The 18,153-nt window shown below is 46.3% G+C and overlaps 1 protein-coding gene across 7 annotated transcripts in view; it reads left to right on the forward strand.

Annotated features, from left to right (window-relative positions):
• Positions 1–18,153, forward strand: part of DAPK2 (death associated protein kinase 2) — a 116,650-nt gene that overhangs the window by 39,040 nt on the left and 59,457 nt on the right. The window lies entirely within an intron of this gene.

An 18,153-nucleotide genomic window follows, 5' to 3' on the forward strand; every position in this document is an offset into this window, starting at 1 on the left:
TGCACTTAAAAGCGTCTTTCCCTGTCCTAAATCTCTCTAGGCCCAGTCCTCAGAAGTGACCATTGTTAAGTTTCTGTGTATCTTGCTAGAAATTGTCTATGCGTTTATACTATATATGCATATACTGTGTTTTTTTTTTTTTTAATGTAGATGGGATTGTACTATACATGTAAGATGGGTTCAGAATGTCATCTTGAAATTTGATTCTTTAATCTTGTGCATTTCCCCAGATCAGTGTGTGTGTGTTTGTGTGTGTGTGTGTGTGTGTGTGTGTGATATTCTTTTTAACAGTGACATAGATCACCTATTATAGATGGACCATAATGAATTTAACTAGTGCCCTTGTTGATAGACATTTAATTTGTTACCATAATGAGCATCCTTGTATATACATTTACATACCTCATTTACTCACCTTCTATCTGCCAAGTATGGTTTTAGGCACTGAGGATTTAGTGGTAAATAAGACGAACTTTTGTGTAACATTCATACCAGTATAATTGTCAGATCAATTCTGAAGAGTGAAATTGTTGGCAGATTGATGTAACACATTTATTGAATGCATCTAAGCCACATAGGATATTTTACCGAGTGTTTGATAAATGATAAATCAGTGGCTGCCTGAAACTTTGTCCATCCCCTTGCCCCTGCCACCTTATGCCCACCCTTTCCCCAGTCTCCCAGTGTTAAAGGGCCATTTACTGAGGCTTCAGGAAGGTCATTCCAGCAGTGATGGGTGGGGACAGTAATATGTGTTTTCTGACACTTTTAAGGTTCATAGGGTACAGCTTTTCTGTGTCCTCACAACTATGTGGGAAAGTTGTTTTACCAGAGAGCTTCCTGTGCCAAAGGGGGCTGGCTCTCCCCTCCTTAGCTCTTGTCATGCTCGTGAGAAAGAATTCGGATGGATGTCAGAAAGCAGTGTTGCAACAAAGCAAGTGAGTTTATTAAGGAAGCAAAGCAAGCAAATTTATTAAGAATACACTTGGCATAAAGCACAAATGGGCAACTTGGTTAGTCTGAGCACTCCACCTGGTGGGGTCTCAAGGGTTTTATACTTCACCCCCCTATAGGTTTCAAGGTTCCCTTGCTGGGTAGACTAGATTTCAAGGTTCCCCTTTTACATTGCTATGGCTTTTCCAGTAATTTCTGACATTTTTATCTTGGCAAGTCCCAAGACTGCTGACTTATTTGTTCAGTGGGTGAGATCAACTCCCTTTTCCTTCTCCCTCCCCCCTTCTCCTGCCCTAACAACTATCTTTCTTGCCTAATACACCCCTCAAATGATACCATCCAACTGCTTTGCGGGGGATTGTTATTTGTCCCCCAGACTTTATCTGTCCTTGGGTTTAGCTGGCAAAAATGGCATTAATTGGGTCTTTGTTCTCTGTTTTCCTGGACCAGGGTGATTTAAGCTATATATTCTCTGGTTAGGGAGGAGAGGTATAAGCCATTTTCTCTCAAGTGTCCTTGGTTGGGAAGATAAGGTCTTGTGATTCACAAGCTGGCTGTGGCTGCCCGAACTGTTTGGCCTTGTTTACTTTTCTTGTCTTAGTTTCCCCATTCCACTTGCCCAGGGATTTTCCTAGCTTCTTACTGTCCTGCCACAGTCGGAGTGGCTAGTTTGCACTTTACAGAAGGAACTGGGCCCAGAGAGGTAAGGTTAGTTAACTAAGGTTGGTGAAGGGACTGGTGGGAAGGCTGGGATGAGGACCCAGGAAGAGGGGCTCTGCTTCCTGGGACTTCTTTAAGGGTGCTCAGAGTTCCTGCCATGTAAATTAAATCATTTTAAAACCAGAAGATAAGTTAGTTTTTTCCTTTTCACTTACTATGTAGAGATAGGGTTCTAAAGGACTTGCAGTTCATGAATTCATTTAGAGCTGCTCTGTGCAATGCAGTAGCCACTAGTCATGTGTGATTATTTAAATTTAAATGTAATTAAAATTAAACAAAATTACAAGTTCCTCAGCCATAGTGCTCAGTAGCCACGTGGCGAGTGGCTACTGCAGTGGACAGTGCACTTACAGAACATTGGTGTCACCCACGGCGCTGACTTAGAGTGTCCATAAGGCTGTGGCATTGTTTTTCTCCTAAGCACTCGAATGTTTGTGGGAGGAATTTTTGAGATCATCTTCACTTTCTAACTTTACAAGTAGGGAAAAGGAGGCTCACAGACAGGGGGTGCAGCTGAGGGTTCAAAGTTCCCCTGTGTATCCTCCACTCCAACCTGTCTCATTTATCCTGAGGGCCTCTATGTGTATGGCTGCATCTGTTCCCTTGCCCTGACCACTTGCTGATCCTAAGGGCCCAGATCAGGTGCCCTCTGCCATGTAGCCCCAAGTCTGCCTTCTTGCTGTGTCCCCACGACCCGGAGACCAGAGTGTGAGTCGGCCACCTCTGCATGGCGATGCTGTGCCCTGCAGATTCTCCCCCAGGACTGTTGGCCAATCCTTAAACCATCTTCTGATGGGGTCAGGTAAAGTTTATAAACACAGTTACAGGAAGCTGGGCTGCCACTGCACACACAAACCACCCCACCCAGCGATGTGCAGACTGACACAGATGCTGAAGAATGAGGGGATGTGAAGCTTGGACCAGATAAAACTGGAGATGCCAGCAGATGATCCAATGTTTTCAAAGGTGGGGGTGGGTATGCAAATTAGAGACCAAAACCTCTTGTAGAGGCTTAGAACAATTAAAATGCAAACTGAAAATCCAGATAATTGAGAAGGCAGACAGAGTGATAAGAAATCATTGGTTTAAGACTGGGAGACAAATGTTGAAAAGGTCAAGGATGCCTATACTTCATGCTACATAGATTTTATTTTCCACTCAACCACTTTCTCCCCAAAACTGTAGTTAGAAAAATTGACAGAGGGTACTAAGCAGTCAATAACTGTTATTATTACTGCTGCTATTACCATTACTAATACTCGGTAATAACAGTACTACTACTTCTCGTAATATTGATAGTTATCAACTGCTTAGCATTCTCTGCCAATTTTCCTAACTACAGTTTCAGTAGTAACAGTAATAGCAGTAGTAGTAATAGTAAACAGGAAGACCTGAGTTAAAAATTATATCCATAAGCAGTCTTTAGAGGTGGAAGGAGCTGTTCTTTCTGGTATCTGAGGATATTCCTCTTGTGTGTTTACACTAGTGATTCGCAAACAATAGTGGACATTGGAGTCACCTGAAGGGCTTGTCAAACCACAGAGGCTGGACCCCACCCTCGGAGTTTCTGATTTGGCATCTCTAACAAGCTCCTGGGAGATGCTGATGCTACTGGTCTGGGCAGCACACTGTGAGAAGCACTGGTTTATACCATCAGGTGCTAGAGAGAACTCAGCTGACGTTTCAGTGCACAGATTTCAATTTCTAAGCCCCTTTCACAAACCCTTGTATTGATGCCCCAATGGTGCCAGCTGCCTAGAACAGTGGTCGGCAAACTCGTTAGTCAACAGAGCCAAATATCAACAGTACAACGATTGAAATTTCTTTTGAGAGCCGAAAACCGATTTCTGCGCATGGGCCACGAAGTTTCAATCGCACTGTACGTGCGCACCCGCACGTGGTATTTTGTGGAAGAGCCACACTCAAGGGGCCAAAGAGCCGCATGTGGCTTGCGAGCCGCAGTTTGCCGACCACTGGCCTAGAACAAACCTCTGCATCAACTGGAAATCACTTTTGTCATTACTAACCATGGCTGTGTTCCAGATTTTCAGACCTAACCGTCAGTAAGTCTTGAACTTCTCCAATGTGCCTGTCTTACAGTGGGTGCGGTGGGTCACACCGATGAAGTATAAGACATTGCCCTGCCCTTAAGAAGATTAATCTAGTTTTGGGGTGGGGAGAAGACAATCACAGAGGAAAACAAGTGTAAGTGTGCTCAACTTTGGAAGCTGACACATTCAGAGCGAGGATCCCCGGGGGTTGGCGTGGCCAGGAGGAGTTGGAACTTGAACATAAGCCGAGGTAGGATTTGAATAGGCAGAAGGTATCTGAGGACAGGCAAACAGGGCTAGTAGAAGCCCGGGGGTGGGAATGCATGTGCTGGGCTGTGCCTGCCGGGAAGCCAGAGTACAATTGAGCAAGTAGCATGGGGCCAGGTGATGATAGGGCCCTGGGGCCTGGCCAAGGCACTCAGTCTTGATGGGAAAGGGAAAACAGGTCTTGAGCTGAGGAGAATGTGGTGACATCAGTGTTTCAGGAAGACAGACTTGGGGATGTGTGGGGTAAACCGGAGTTGGGGGAGGACTGCGGGCAGGAATGCTGATCAGGGGGTGGTGCTAGGCGTATTATTTATCCATAAAAGTCTAGCTCAAGAGTGTGGCAGGTATGAAGAGAGTCTAGCTAATTCCATTCAGAAAACACATACTGCAGACCTACGGTGTGCGTAACACTGTATTAGATGCCTGGGAGCACAAGGATGGGTGATGATGGGCTCTGCCGAGGACCTCACAGTCTAGAGAGGAAGAGGAACATATAAAGCAAAATGCCAAGATGGAGGTGTGCACAGAGGTGAAAACAGAGGGGGGCCTCGTGTCCAGGACTCAAAGAACATTTTAAAGGAAAGATCAGAAGTGATTGAATAAATTCTGACTTTGCTGTGCTCTTTTTGACTAAGAGGAGGTCTTATGTTTGCAGACTTAAAACGGGGGCCTACGCTTTCCTCCCATCAACTGTAAGGCCCTTGGTGACTCGGCAGCCCAGTGGCCGGTGTTGTGTGACCCCATCTTGAGTTCACCCTGATTGGATAATTACAGTGCTCTGCTGTGCTGGTTGGGGTGTCCATTCCAGTGTTTATTTTCTTCTTCCCGCCCTCCCTTCTTCCCTCCGCCCCCACTCCCTCCAGTTAAAACAACACAGGAAATTTTAAAAGGAAAGAGTTCACTCAACTATTCATCATCCTAGCACATTTTTGCATCTGTGTTCTCTACCATTTTTTGGCCCCACGCCTATATTTAAAACAAAACAAAAATGTAATCAAACTGTACTTACCATTTGCACATGTTCACTTAACATTATAACACCTGGAGCTCCTATTTATCGTTTTAACGTTTGTGTAATCTTCCATTGCATCCGGGACAAATAATTGCCACTGCAATTCCTCAGTAGAGGGTGTTGGGTTTGTTTCCAGCTTTTCTGTGGCCACGGAGCTGTGTTCTTTTCTCTCCTCTCCATAGGCCACATTCCCAAGAACACTCGGACTCAGGTCCTCTGATTTTAAGTCCCAGATCTGTAGCTAGTGAGCTATGTTACTTAACTCTCTGAGCTTCAACTTCCTGGTCTGTAAAATGATGATAATATTGACTGCGCAGGGTGTTGAGAGATGACCCAGGGCCAATATATGTAGAAGTGTTTCATAAAGGACCCACACATTTAGGCATAGCTGACATCCAGGAAAATAATGTGAGTATTTTATGGTTCTTCTTTTTTTCCTTTGAGATTGAACTCACATACCATACGATCCACCCATTTATAGTGTAAATCCAATGTAAATCCATTTATAGTGTAAATCCAATGGCTTTTAGTATATTCAGAGCATGCATCATCACTGCAATTGATTTTAGAACGTTTCATCACCCCCCAAAAGAAACTCCATACCCGTTAACAGTCACTCCCCATTTCCCCCAGTCTCTCTGGCTCTAGGTAACCACTAATCTACTTTTGCTTCCATGGATCTGCCTATGCTGGCCATTTTATGTAACTGGAATCATACAATCTATGGTGTTTTGTGACTGGCTTCTTTCACTTTGCCTAATGTTTTCAAGGCTCATCCACATTGTAGTATCAGTACTTCATTCCTTATAATTGCCAGATAATATTCTATTGTATGGATATAGCAGATTTTATTACATGCATCATTTGATGGACATTTGGGTTTATGGTTCTTGATAAATAATGCTCAATGGCATCTATCAAACACTGTTGTGTACCCCAAGCTGTTTGATGTGCCACAAAGTAAGACTCGCGATCCCTTTTCCAGTAACAAACGGCAGGAGTTAGGTCACAGTAGACCTTCAGAGAGCTGCCCGGTGCTGAGCAAGCACTCGCCCTCCAGGAGGGGACTGTGCCTTCCTTCCAGTGCTGACTTTCCCCGGCCCGGAAGGTCAGAGGAGGGGCTTCGGGAGGCAGAGAAGCCTTCCTGGAGGGGTGGGGGGGGGGGGCGGTCTTCCAACTGGCCCTCGAGGATGGACAGGTCTCGCCGAGTGAAGAGAGATGGACATGTTGGGTGGTGTGAGCAGGGGACAGGTTGTCAGGATAGGAGAGTGGAGGGAAGATTTGGGGGTGCTGAAACTGAGGGTCCAGATTATAGACTGAGGGGACCTTATGCCTTCTTATCATTTGGGGGTATGGGAGAAAGGGTTGTGTGGTGATGAGCATGATGACGTGAGGATGGGCCCACTGCTGCCTTTTAGCTTTCCCCTCTCCCTGTAGCCGGTGGGGGTTTTTCTGAGCCAGGTTAGCCTCCCTGCATTTTCAGTGGCTTCCTGGAGCCGGGCTACTTGGGGGCGGGAGGGAAGAATAGTCTCCCCTTTTTTCTTGGCTACCTGTGAGATTGATGTAATCTGGGCTTGGCTTTCTCCTCTCCCAGCTGCCAGGCCTTCTCCTTGGAGGCGCCAAGTCTGAGCTGCCTGAAACATGAGGCGGGTGGAGGGGAAGGCGGACTGGGTTGCCTGTCAGGAGACCCGTCTGGTCCTGAATCTGTCACTGCCTGGGAGAACAGAGACTTGGACAAGTCCATTCCCTTTGCTGGGCCTCAGTTTCCCCATCTGTAAAGTGAGGGTGTTGGTGAGAATTTGCATGGTTCAGTGAGGTTTTCCAAGTTGTATTGTGTACTGAGGGATCTTGGACAACCGGCCTTGGATGGGTCTGTCCTGCTAGGAGGAGTTTGCGGCTTCTCTTAAGAGTCCTGGTATAGGTGCTAGGACTGCGCTGCCTGGCTGGGGGTGGCCGTGGCTGACATATATTGTACAGACCATGACATCATATGAGGAGAGGTGTCTCGGTGCCCTCTGATCCCTGACCAGTCGGCCTGGAAGCCTGTGGCTCTGATTGCAAAGGCATGTTTTCTGACTCTGGGCTGTTTTTGGTAAACTGGCAAAAGCTCCAGGCGCCATGGTTCAGGTGGGTACAGACCTCAGTGGCAGGTGCTGCTGTGGCAGCAGAGGGGTCAGGCTGGCCTGGGGAGGCTGGGTGGACCAGTGTGCTGGGCTAGGATCACTCGTGGGGGCTGGTCCTGAAGCCCTCTTGGGAATGGTGGGGTGTCAGAGCGATGCTGGGCAGGCTGGTTTTGCCCAGGTGGCTGAGATTTATGTGGCTGGATCTGGTTCTGCTCCCGGATCCAGTCCTTGTCTTCACTTGGCCTCCTTTGTGGGCAGCATAGTTTCTGGTTGTTTTCCCTTCCCGCCCCCACCTTGGCCATCTGTCTCCTAGTGTTTGCTGTTGGCCTCAGGCTTGAGGGCCTCTGGGCAGATTGGTACAAGCCCGTTCCCATCTTGGGAAGGCACGTGGCTGGCCTCCCACCTTCGGGGTTGTTTCCCTTCCCGCATCTTCTTCAGCACCTGAATGTCTTTCCTGAACTGTACCTGGCATTCCTGGGCCAGAGGCTGGGATTTAGGTCAGAGGAGGATACTGTTTCTGCTCCTGTTTTCAATTTCTCTGGTGAATGTACCTACTAAACCCTGATCAAAACGCATGGCCTCACACACAGCAGAGCCTGAGAGTGAACAAAGTGTTTGAAATTGCTGCTGTTTGGGAAAACCTAGGCAGGATGATTTGCCCTAAGCTGAGTGGATACTTCGTGCGGAGAGCCTCCTGGCTTCCCCAACACCACAGGTAGGAGGATCTCACAGCGTCGGTATTGGACTTACTCAGATGACATGAGTTTGTTTTGTTAAAGGCAAGATCTCCCACCTTAGGCCAGAGCAGGACAGCAGACAAACTCTCCGGGCTCAGTTTCCCTGCCTGGGAAGTGGGGCTCTCTGCTAGTCACTTTCCTTACTCACTTACCCACTAGGAGGATCAGGTAAGAGTGTCTTGAAAGCTCATGAAAATTCTCATCTAAAAGGGGCTACGGGAGAAAAAGGAATTAATGTTTCAAAGAAAAGGAAGAGAAGTTGTCACTGATTTTGGCCCTGAAACCAAGAAGGTGAGGTCAAAGGACAACCGGTGGCTGCTGAAAGGAGGCTGCGGCTCTCAGAGTTATAGGGTCCTTGGGTTGCACCCCTTCCTGACTCAGGAGGCAGTTCTGCACGTGCTCAGTGCTTTTGTGTGTGTGCCCAGAACCCGTGAGAAAGCCCACCCTGCGACTGTGGGGACGAAAGCTGAGGGGACAACCCACCAAACCAGCCGGCAGATCCTCTGGAGGCCTAGCAGAGACGCCCCCACCTCCAGCCCATGCTGTTGGGCACAGCCAGCTTTGAAAGTCTGTATCCCTGAAGGAGTTCAAAATCCTCAACACTCTACTGATCTAACACAGCTGTGCCATCCAGGCAAAGGGATCTACATGAGACAAGTCCTGGGTGATGATGAAGACTTTTTATAGAAGGAAGCCCCTATTGAATTAATGGAGCTAGGCATTGATCATCAAAGCTGCTATTATCACAGAGAGAGAGAGAGCGAGCCAGACTGCATGACGCACACAGCACCTCCTATGGAGTTTTGCCACAAACAAACCTAAAGCTGATCAGCCTCTACATCCAACTACCAATTTACAGGAAATACAGGGGACAAAGGAACATGTTAAACAACACTATGGGGGTGCAGTCGGCAAAATCCAGGCTGTGGAAAACTCTGCAGGCCAAAAAACTTAGTATTTTCAGAAAATGAATTATGTGTGTGTGTGTGTGTGTGTGTGTGTGTGTGTGTGTGTGAGAGAGAGAGAGAGAGGAAGGGAGGAGGAGGAGGAGGAGATGGGAACAAAATCTATAGATTAAAAGAGATCTATGCAATTATGAACTTTATTTTGATTTTGATTTGGTGAAATAAACTGTAAAAAAACCTTTGTGACACAATAGGGAAAATATTAGCACCAATTGGATATTGATGGTATTAAAGAATTATTTTTAAAAGCATGATAGGTATCATGGTTATAGTTTTTAAAAAGAAGGTTCTTATCTTTTAGGCATACATATTGAAATATTTACAGATGATTTGCTTCAAGATAACCCAATGGAGGGGGGAGCAGATAGGAGTGTAGATGAAATAAGATATCTCTGAGTTGCCCTAGCCCAGTGGTTGGCAAACTCATTAGTCAACAGAGCCAAATATCAACAGTACAATGATTGAAATTTCTTTTGAGAGCCAAATTTTTTAAAGTTAAACTTCTAACGCCACTTCTTCAAAATAGACTCGCCCAGGCCGTGGTATTTTGTGGAAGAGCCACATTCAAGGGGCCAAAGAGCCGCATGTGGCTCACGAGCCGCGGTTTGCTGACCACTGCCCTAGCTGGTTTGGCTCCGTGGATAGAGCGTTGGCCTGCGAACTGAAAGGTCCCAGGTTCGATTCCGGTCAAGGGCACATGCCCAAGTTGTGGGCTTGATCCCCAGTGGGAGACTTGCAGGAGGCAGCCGATCCATGATTCTCTCTCATCATGATGTTTCTATCTCTCTCTCTCCCTCTTCCTTCCTCTCTGAAATCAATAAAAATATATTAAAAAAAAAAGATATCTATGAGTTGATCATTGTTGAAGTTAAAAAAATTGTTTTTAATGAGATTTGACAAAAACTTTTTATGGGACTACTTGATCCCAGGTTGATTAAAAACCTTATTGTATAGACATGTCTCTCAGTCTCAGTGTTACAGTCATTATTGAAATCTTTGTAAACCAAATGAACTTCAATACATTAAAACATAGAATAGGACTATTTTCTGGGTTGGTACAAAGTAGATAATAATATCTATGGAGACTCTACTGTGATTAGATGCTGTTCTTAGCCCTTTTATCTGTTCATTTAATCCTCATAACAACTCTGTAAGGTAGATACCATTAGCAGCCTCTGTTTTTAGAATGCCTTTTATTTTTGAATAATTTTAGACTTACAGAAAAGTTGCAAACATAGTACAGAGAGTTCCTGTGTATCCTTTACTCAGTTTCCCCAAGCAGGGGGTAATAATAATACCTCTTTTATAGGGTTGTTAAAAGGACTCAGTAAGTTATACATTTTATTTCATTTATTTAGTTCTTGCCCACATTCTTTAAAAACATAATTAATATACCATATTATATTAGTTTTAGGTGTACAACACAGTTATTCAACATTAGCATACCTAACAGTGATCACCACGCTAAGTCTAGTACCCATCTGTCATCATTCAAGGTTATTACAACATTGTTGACTATATTCCCTATACTATACATCACATACCTGTGATTTATTTTGTAATTGGAATTTTGTACCTCTTATTCCCCTTCACTTTTTTGCGCCCCCCCACCCCTTTATCCTCTAGCAACTATTAGTTTGTTTGCTATGTCTTTGAGACTTTCTGTTTTGTATTGTTTACTCATTTGTTTTGCTCTTTAGATGTCACATGTAAGAGAGATCATATTTGTCCTTTGGTATTTATCCTTCTGTCTGAGTTATTTTACTTAGCATAATACCCTCTAGGTTCATCCATGTTGCAAATGGCAAGATATCATTCTTTTTTTTATGGCTGAGCAAATTCCATTACATTTATATATATATATATATATATATATATATATATATATATATATATATATATATATATATATATATACTAGAGGCCTGGTGCATGAATTCGTGCATGGGTGGGGTCCAGCCGGCCTGCCCCAATGGTGGCTGATTGGGGCCATGCCGGCGGGGGGGGGGGTTGGTGGGGATGCGGGAGGTCGGCCAGCTGGCCCTGTCCCTGATCAGGGTGGGGGGGCCTTTTGGGAGTGGGTCCGACTGGGGGTAGAGGCCATGGGCGGTTTGAGGGGGGCAGGCTGGTTGACCTCTGCAGTGCACATCATAGCGACCGGTTGTTCCAGTAGTTATGGTATTTCAGTCGCTTGGCTTTTATATATATAGATAGATTCTTTATCCACTTATCTATTGATATACTTTTAGGTTGCTTTCATATCTTGGCTATTGTAAATAATGCTGCAATGAACATAGGGGTGCAGATATCTTTTTTAATTAGTGTTTTTTATTTCTTCAGATAGATACCTAGAGGTGGAATTGCTGGGTCATATGGTATTTCTATTTTTAACTTTTTGAGGAACCTCCATACTACTTTCCATAGTAGCTGCACCAATTTGTAATCCCACCAACTGTGCATAAGGGTTCCCTTTTATCTACATCCTTACGAACACTTGTAATTTGCTCTTTTTGATGATAGCCATTCTAACAGGTGTGACATGATATCTCATTGTGGTTTTGATTTGCATTTCCCTGATGATTTAGTGACATTGAGCATCTTTTCATGTATTTGTTGGCCATCTGTATGTCCTCTTTGGAAAAATGTCTTTTTAGGTTCTCTGCCTATTTTTCAATTGGATTTTTTTTTTGTTTTTAAAATTTTTATGAGTTAATACATTTTAGCATGGTGCCTAGAATACAGAAAGAAAGAAATGTTAGCTATTTTATAAATAGTTAAAAGTCTTTGCAATTAGAATAAGATATGACTGTAAAATAATGAGTGATTGTTTGTTGTTGAGGAGAGAGAGGCAGATTAAAAGAAAACAAGAGATATCAGGAATCTAGTTTATATTTTTAGAGGTAGGAGCCCAATTTCTCATACCTGTGCTCAGTTTACAAGCCTCTCCAGTGCAAGAGGAAAAGACATGTTCTGATAAATCTGCCAGTTGGTCACCTGTCTATCAATTAATTAACTAATTAAAAAACATTTATTGACAAGTATGAGCAAATTACTGTGCTGTGGAAGACACAGTGATAAACAGGAGAAACTTTAAGACCTTTAAAGATGTGTTATTTTCAAATAATTTTTTGATTAAAGCAAATATACAGGATATTGTTCATTACAAGGGCAGGTAAAGCTGATTCATGTTCCCAACCAGAAAGCCCAAATAAAAAAGAATTTCTGATAAATATCTATCTATATATATAAAAGCCTAAGTGACCGTCTGACTGTCGGGTAGCTATGACATGCACTGACCACCAGGGGGCAAACACTCAACTCAGGAGTGGAAACCACAGGCATGGAAACATGGAACAGACTGATGAATATCAAAAAGAAGGGGAGAGGGCAGAGGGTGGGAAGAGATTAAGCGAAGATCTTATATGCATACTAGAGGCCTGGTGCACGAATCCATGCACCAGTGGGGTCCCTCGGCCTGGCCTGCTGGGATCGGGCCAAAATCAGCTCTCCGTCATTCCCCGAGGGGTCCTGGATTGAGAGAGGGCGCAGGCCAGGCCGAGGGACCCCACCGGTGCATGAATCTGTGTACCAGGCCTCTAGTTTACTGTAATTATAAACATTGAAAAAATCAAATCACATCATCCTTTCTTCCAAACACTATATTTAATCTGTGTTGAGCCACAACATTCCCACCAGGTGTGGATCTAGATATGGAGGCTGATTATGCCACTTTCTCCAAGGGCCCTGAGCTTGGCCCCTTCTCTGTAATAGGAGTCAGTGATACCTGTCCCCAAGGGTCTCCCAGGGATTTGGTAAGGATGAAATAAGAGATCTCAGGTGAAACCATTTCGTAAATCATAAAGCTCCTCTTCAAGAGTACTTATTCATAGAAGGAGTCACTCATTAGCTATTTATTAATTTGTGTTATACTGCCTTTTCCAAGGTATGAAAACAGTCTCATAGATCCAGATTTTCAGCAAGAAAAGCCAGAACCAAAGAGAATTTGGAGTGAATTTTTGGGTGCCCAGGATCCCATTAGGTAATGGGTTGTGGGCTTGCTATATGTAATATTTTTTAAGACGGAGCTTCTCAAACTGTAATATGTATGTGAATCACCTGGGCATCGTGTTAACATGCAGATTCTGACTCAGTCGTGCTGGGGTGGGGTCTGAAATTCTGCTTTTCTAACCAGTTCCCGGTGAAGTCATGCTGTTGGTCCAAGGATCACACTTTGGGGAGCCGTGTTCTCGGGGATGCCATGTCCAGTGGTGAGGACAGGAGAGGAAGTGCCGTGCAGGCCCTGGGAGGGAGGAAGAATGCCAGGAAGGTTGTGTTGGGAGCTGTGATTGCGAGTCAGTGCCCCCACTTCCTTCCCATCGCCATCTGGTGGGAAGAGGCTGCTGTCTGGGCTGTGTGTTTGTTCTGAATTTTGGGGGAAGAACATACCCATTGTGAGTGCTCGGGGAAGGGGGAGGAAGGAAGGAGATTGCACCATCGGGTATGGTAACTGTCCTTTCTAGGTGGCAAGCTGCAGTTCCCCACGGCTGAACAATGATCTAGAGATAGCAGAATGAGCTAGGAAGTTCCTGCCTTCAGCATCTGATGGGGCCACACAGCAAGATCCAGTGCAGACCAGAACTTTAAAAAAATTGTTTTTGCCAGTAGTGGAGGCGGTTGAGTGTTGACTTAAGTGTTTCAAATCAGGGAAGGACTGCGGAGTAAGCAACCAGACGTGCTCCCACCCTTCCTTTTGCATTCCTCCGATACCTTTGTCATCGCCTGTTCCAGGCTTGCCAACACGGGTGCCCTCGTGCTGCCTCCTAGCAGCCCCAGCCTTCCACTGCAGGGCCCATCTTGTTCCGCCTTCTCCCCAAGTACCTCAGTGCTCCCCATCCCCAACACAATTCCTTCTTCTCCTCTTACGTCAGCGTTTCCTTTTTCTCTTCAGCATAGCTGAATTTTGCCAGGTGGTAGGAAAGCAGTCTAATGCAACTAATTCATATTAAGGTATGCATGACTGCCAACCCAATGAGCTATTAGTTATTTGTATTTTATGAGCTGTGACGTACATGGATTCCTCACTATTTCTCTCCCTGTTTATCTGGGAACCCTTCTCTGTGTGTATATGAGCCTTGCCAGCCAGACCCAGCCTCCTGTCTGAGGACCCTTGGGTCAGAGCCCAAGCCTTGGGGAAACCTGAAGTTCCGTAGAGGTCTCTTTTGCTGTAGATGGTGAGAACTCGAGAGTCTGGGTGTGGCCCTAACCGGTTTGGCTCAGTGGATAGAGCATCGGCCTGTGGACTTAAGGGTCCCAGGTTCGATTCCGGTCAAGGGCATGTACCTTGGTTGCAGGCACATCCCCAGTAGGAGGTGTGCAGGAGGCAGCTGATGGATGTTTCTCTTCCATCGATGTTTCTAACACTCTATCCCTCTCCCTTCCTCTCTGTAAAAAATCAATAAAATATATTTTTAAAAAAAGAGTCTGGGTGTGGGAAGAGCTGTGGGACAAAATCCAGGTATACCTGGTGCAGGTGTGTCTGTTCAGGCAGAAAGGTTCCTTCTGCCTCTACAGCAGGCCCCAGGAAAAGCAGGAGGCTGTGATGTAAGGGAAGTTTCCTGTAGCGGTGTGGTTTTCACATGGAGTCCTATGGTACAAACTTGGGTAGGGGTTTTGTGTGTGTGTGTGTGTGTGTGTGTGTGTGTGTGTGTGTGTCTGTAGTAATCAGACAAGTGCTTTGTGTTGCTCCCCTTTCAACCAAGGCATCTTTGCTTTCATATATTTTGTACGTTAGAACGTGTATGTAAGATTTATTTGAAACAAACATTCTTAAGTTCTTAAGGCCTCTGGCAAGCAGAACTGGGGCAGGGGGCCGTTGATTCTGCTAAAAGAACTTCTGTGCACTTTCATTTTTATCTAGCCATGTTTGTGTCTATTACTGCATTAAAAATGTAAAAAAAAAAAACAAAAAAAAAAAAAACGACAAGAAAAAGAGCTATGCTACTAGAAAAAGTTTGGAAATCCTTGCCAAATCCAAGACATAGACTAGGTGTTGAATGACCTGGGGTCTTGGGCTGCTCTGTGACCTTGGGCAAGCTTCTTCATCTGTGAAAAGCGTCCTTCCTCTCCCCTGTGGTTTGACCCTGTAATTTTGTGAGAAGCAGCTGTGGGCAGCTGTGGGTGCAGAACCGTCCCTCCCCTTCCCTGCTTGGGTCTGACACCTTGCCTGCCGCCCCCTCCCCAGCCCCCCCCCCCCCCCCCCCCCCCCCGCCCCAGTGTGCTCCGATCATTCCTAGGCTGGAGAGGAAGGGGGATTTTTGACCAAATTACTTTGTGTCTTACTCACCATTGGGACTCATGGGAAAGTTCCTCTCCAGCTGGGCGGGTCTCCGTCAGAGTCAGAGTGTATGCGCAGGGCTCCTGAGCTGAGTTTAGTCCACATCGAAGGGCTTACTGTGAACACTGTGTGAGCTTAGGTGTCCTGGGAGTAAAGAGAAGTTCCACCCGACAGCTCTGCCCTAAGAGCACGAGAGAGAAGGCACATGGAAAGTCTAGTTTAGAAAAGAGATTTGCGAGGGTGCCCTCTTCAAATGCTTGGTGGTACTTACCTGAATGAGAGGCTGCCTGCTGTTCATCTCTGTGTTCCCAGGGCCTCCACTCAAGACTCGTTTATTTCACTCACACTCACTGAGCACCGGGAGATGCCAAAAGCTCAGCAGTGAGTAAGACAGTGCCGACCCTGCTTTCGGGAGTTTTCAGCTGAGGGTGGGGGACTCAGGCAAGTAGATAGAATAGCCCAGGGCGGTAAGAGCCATGATAGACGTTGAGTTGATAGACATTGAGTTGCGCACACAGAGGGCACCTGTTGTAATGGTCTTGGCCCGTGGTCGGCAAACTGCGGCTCGCGAGCCACATGCGGCTCTTGGACCCCTTGAGTGTGGCTCTTCCACAAAATACCACGGCCTGGGCGAGTCTTATTTTTTTTTTAAATATATCTTATTGATTTTTTTACAGAGAGGAAGGGAGAGGGATAGAGAGCTAGAAACATCGACCAGCTGCCTCCTGCACACCCCTTACCAGGGATGTGCCCGCAACCAATGTACATGCCCTTGACCGGAATCGAACCTGGGACCTTTCAGTCCGCAGACCGACGCTCTATCCACTGAGCCAAACCGGTTTTGGCAAGGGCGAGTCTATTTTGAAGAAGTGGCATTAGAAGAAGTTTAAGTTTAAAAAATGTGGCTCTCAAAAGAAATTTCAATCGTTGTACTGTTGATATTTGGCTCTGTTGACTAATGAGTTTGCTGACCACTGGTCTTGGCAATCTCGGCTGCTTCTGGCTGGGCTCCCTGGCAATTCCCCTGGGTCTGCTCTGAAGGTGTCCCACCCGGCAGAGACCCAGGGGCCCAGGCAGAGATCTCTGTTTATCTGGGAACCCTTCTCTGTGTGTATATGAGCCTTGCCAGCCAGACCCAGCCTCTGTCTGAGGACCCTGCAGAGTCCCTGAACTGGAGGAAACGGTGTGCTGGCAGGAGGCCCAAGGAGACAGTCTGTCCCCTGGCTGTCCTGGGCCCTGATGTGTGAGACACAGCCGGCTTCTCACTCTGCTCTGGAAGGAAAGCTGGGACCTGCCAGCTCTCCAGATAAGGCAGGAATGTGTGGGGGCCAGTGGCTGCTCTTTGGGCCTGTTTCTCTGAGGGCGGAGGTGATTTTCTGGGTTGCTGCGGCCTGGGTGGAAACATGTGCTCTGACCCATGACATTCAGTGTCCAGTGTATTCCCCCTTCACCACATCCCGAGCACCAAGGATATATGTGCTACGTGTTCTCACATTTCTGTAACTAAAGTTTCTCCACAGTCCTGTGAGTTGAGTGTATTATTTTCATTTCACAGGTGAGGACACTGAAGCCCAGAGTGTTAAAATGGAAACGATATTTATTGGTGTTTATCATGTGCCAGAGGCTGTTCCGGGCACGTACATGTGTCAATGCCTTTAATCCCCATCACGACCTCTGAGGTGGTTGTCATATCATCTTACTGATGAAGAAACAGAGGCACAGAAAAGTGAAACTCACCCAAAGTCCTAGAACCAACTTAGGAACAGAGCTGGGTCGGGTTATCCTGGGGTCCTGCCCAGATCTGAGCCCCCTGCACACCCAGGGCATTGTTGTTAACCTCTGCCCCCGTGATTCCGATGTGAACCACGTGGGCGAGGACAAGGCCACCTTGGGGCAGCTAGCTAGGGAGGCCTGGTGCGTGGGCTTCTAGAAGGACGAGGCCATGTTCGAAGAATCGGTCCATTCTAGATTAGTTTGGGTGGACCGAGGAAAAATAAGTCATGTTGGATGTGACACATAGCTTTCCTGTGTCCCCACAGTAAGGCTGGAAGGAGACATGGCAGGCAGCGCCAAATCCCGTAATGACTTAGAACAGAGTTAGAGGAACCAGGAAGGAGTGGCAGCCCTGAGGGTGCTTGGTAGCTGCTAATTGGGGCTGGTGATGACAGAGAGGTGGCACAGCTGCAACTCGGAGCCGGAGCCGCTTGCCCAAAAAGGCTCTGGCTTCTGCTGGGGAGACAGGGCTGGGTGGGAGGAGGGTGGGGAGGAAATTTGCTTCTAAGAGGACTTGGACTTATTCCCTCACCCCCACCCCTACCCCCACCCCCAACCTCCAGGCTGTGGACACAGGGAGGCTGAGTGTGGATCTGAAGTCAAGTCCCTTTCAGGGTGGGGGTGAGAGAATGGGGGCATGGAGGCAGAAGGGGGAGGGGGTGGCACCTTTTTATTCTTATGGGAAAAGCCTTCTGCTCTGCAGTCAATCAACTTGGCCATTGGGATGGACTGTAAATGGGTGTTTGCGTGGTCCTGCCTTGGTCAACACCTTTAACGACTTGGGGCCTCCTTTTGCCGTCTGTGAAATGGGTCAAGTTCTGTCTCTGCAGACCTGCTCTGCAGCTCACTCTCTTTCTCTGTGCTGCAGTGATAGCAACACAGAACCACTTAGAGTTAGTTTCTCCTGTTGGTTGAGGATTTGAGGCAACATACAATAAGAGGCACAGAGAATTTGAAAATAAAGGTAGAAGATCAAAAGCCACATACCCTCCAAAAGATTAGGATTTCTCAGATCTGTAGTAAGGCCTGGATACCTGCATTTTAACCAGTTAACTGCCACGCGTCCAAAACGGAAACCATCCTTGCGTCTATACTCACTTAATGGCGTACTAAGGGTTAAACACGCTCCCCCGATGATTCTGTTATACCACCAAGTTTGAGAGCCACTAGAGTGAAGGAAGGAGGAAGGAAATACACCTAAGAGCTAGGCCATCATA

Source organism: Eptesicus fuscus, chromosome 5 (assembly GCF_027574615.1).
Source record: "Eptesicus fuscus isolate TK198812 chromosome 5, DD_ASM_mEF_20220401, whole genome shotgun sequence".
In the NCBI taxonomy this organism is placed as follows: domain Eukaryota; kingdom Metazoa; phylum Chordata; class Mammalia; order Chiroptera; family Vespertilionidae; genus Eptesicus; species Eptesicus fuscus.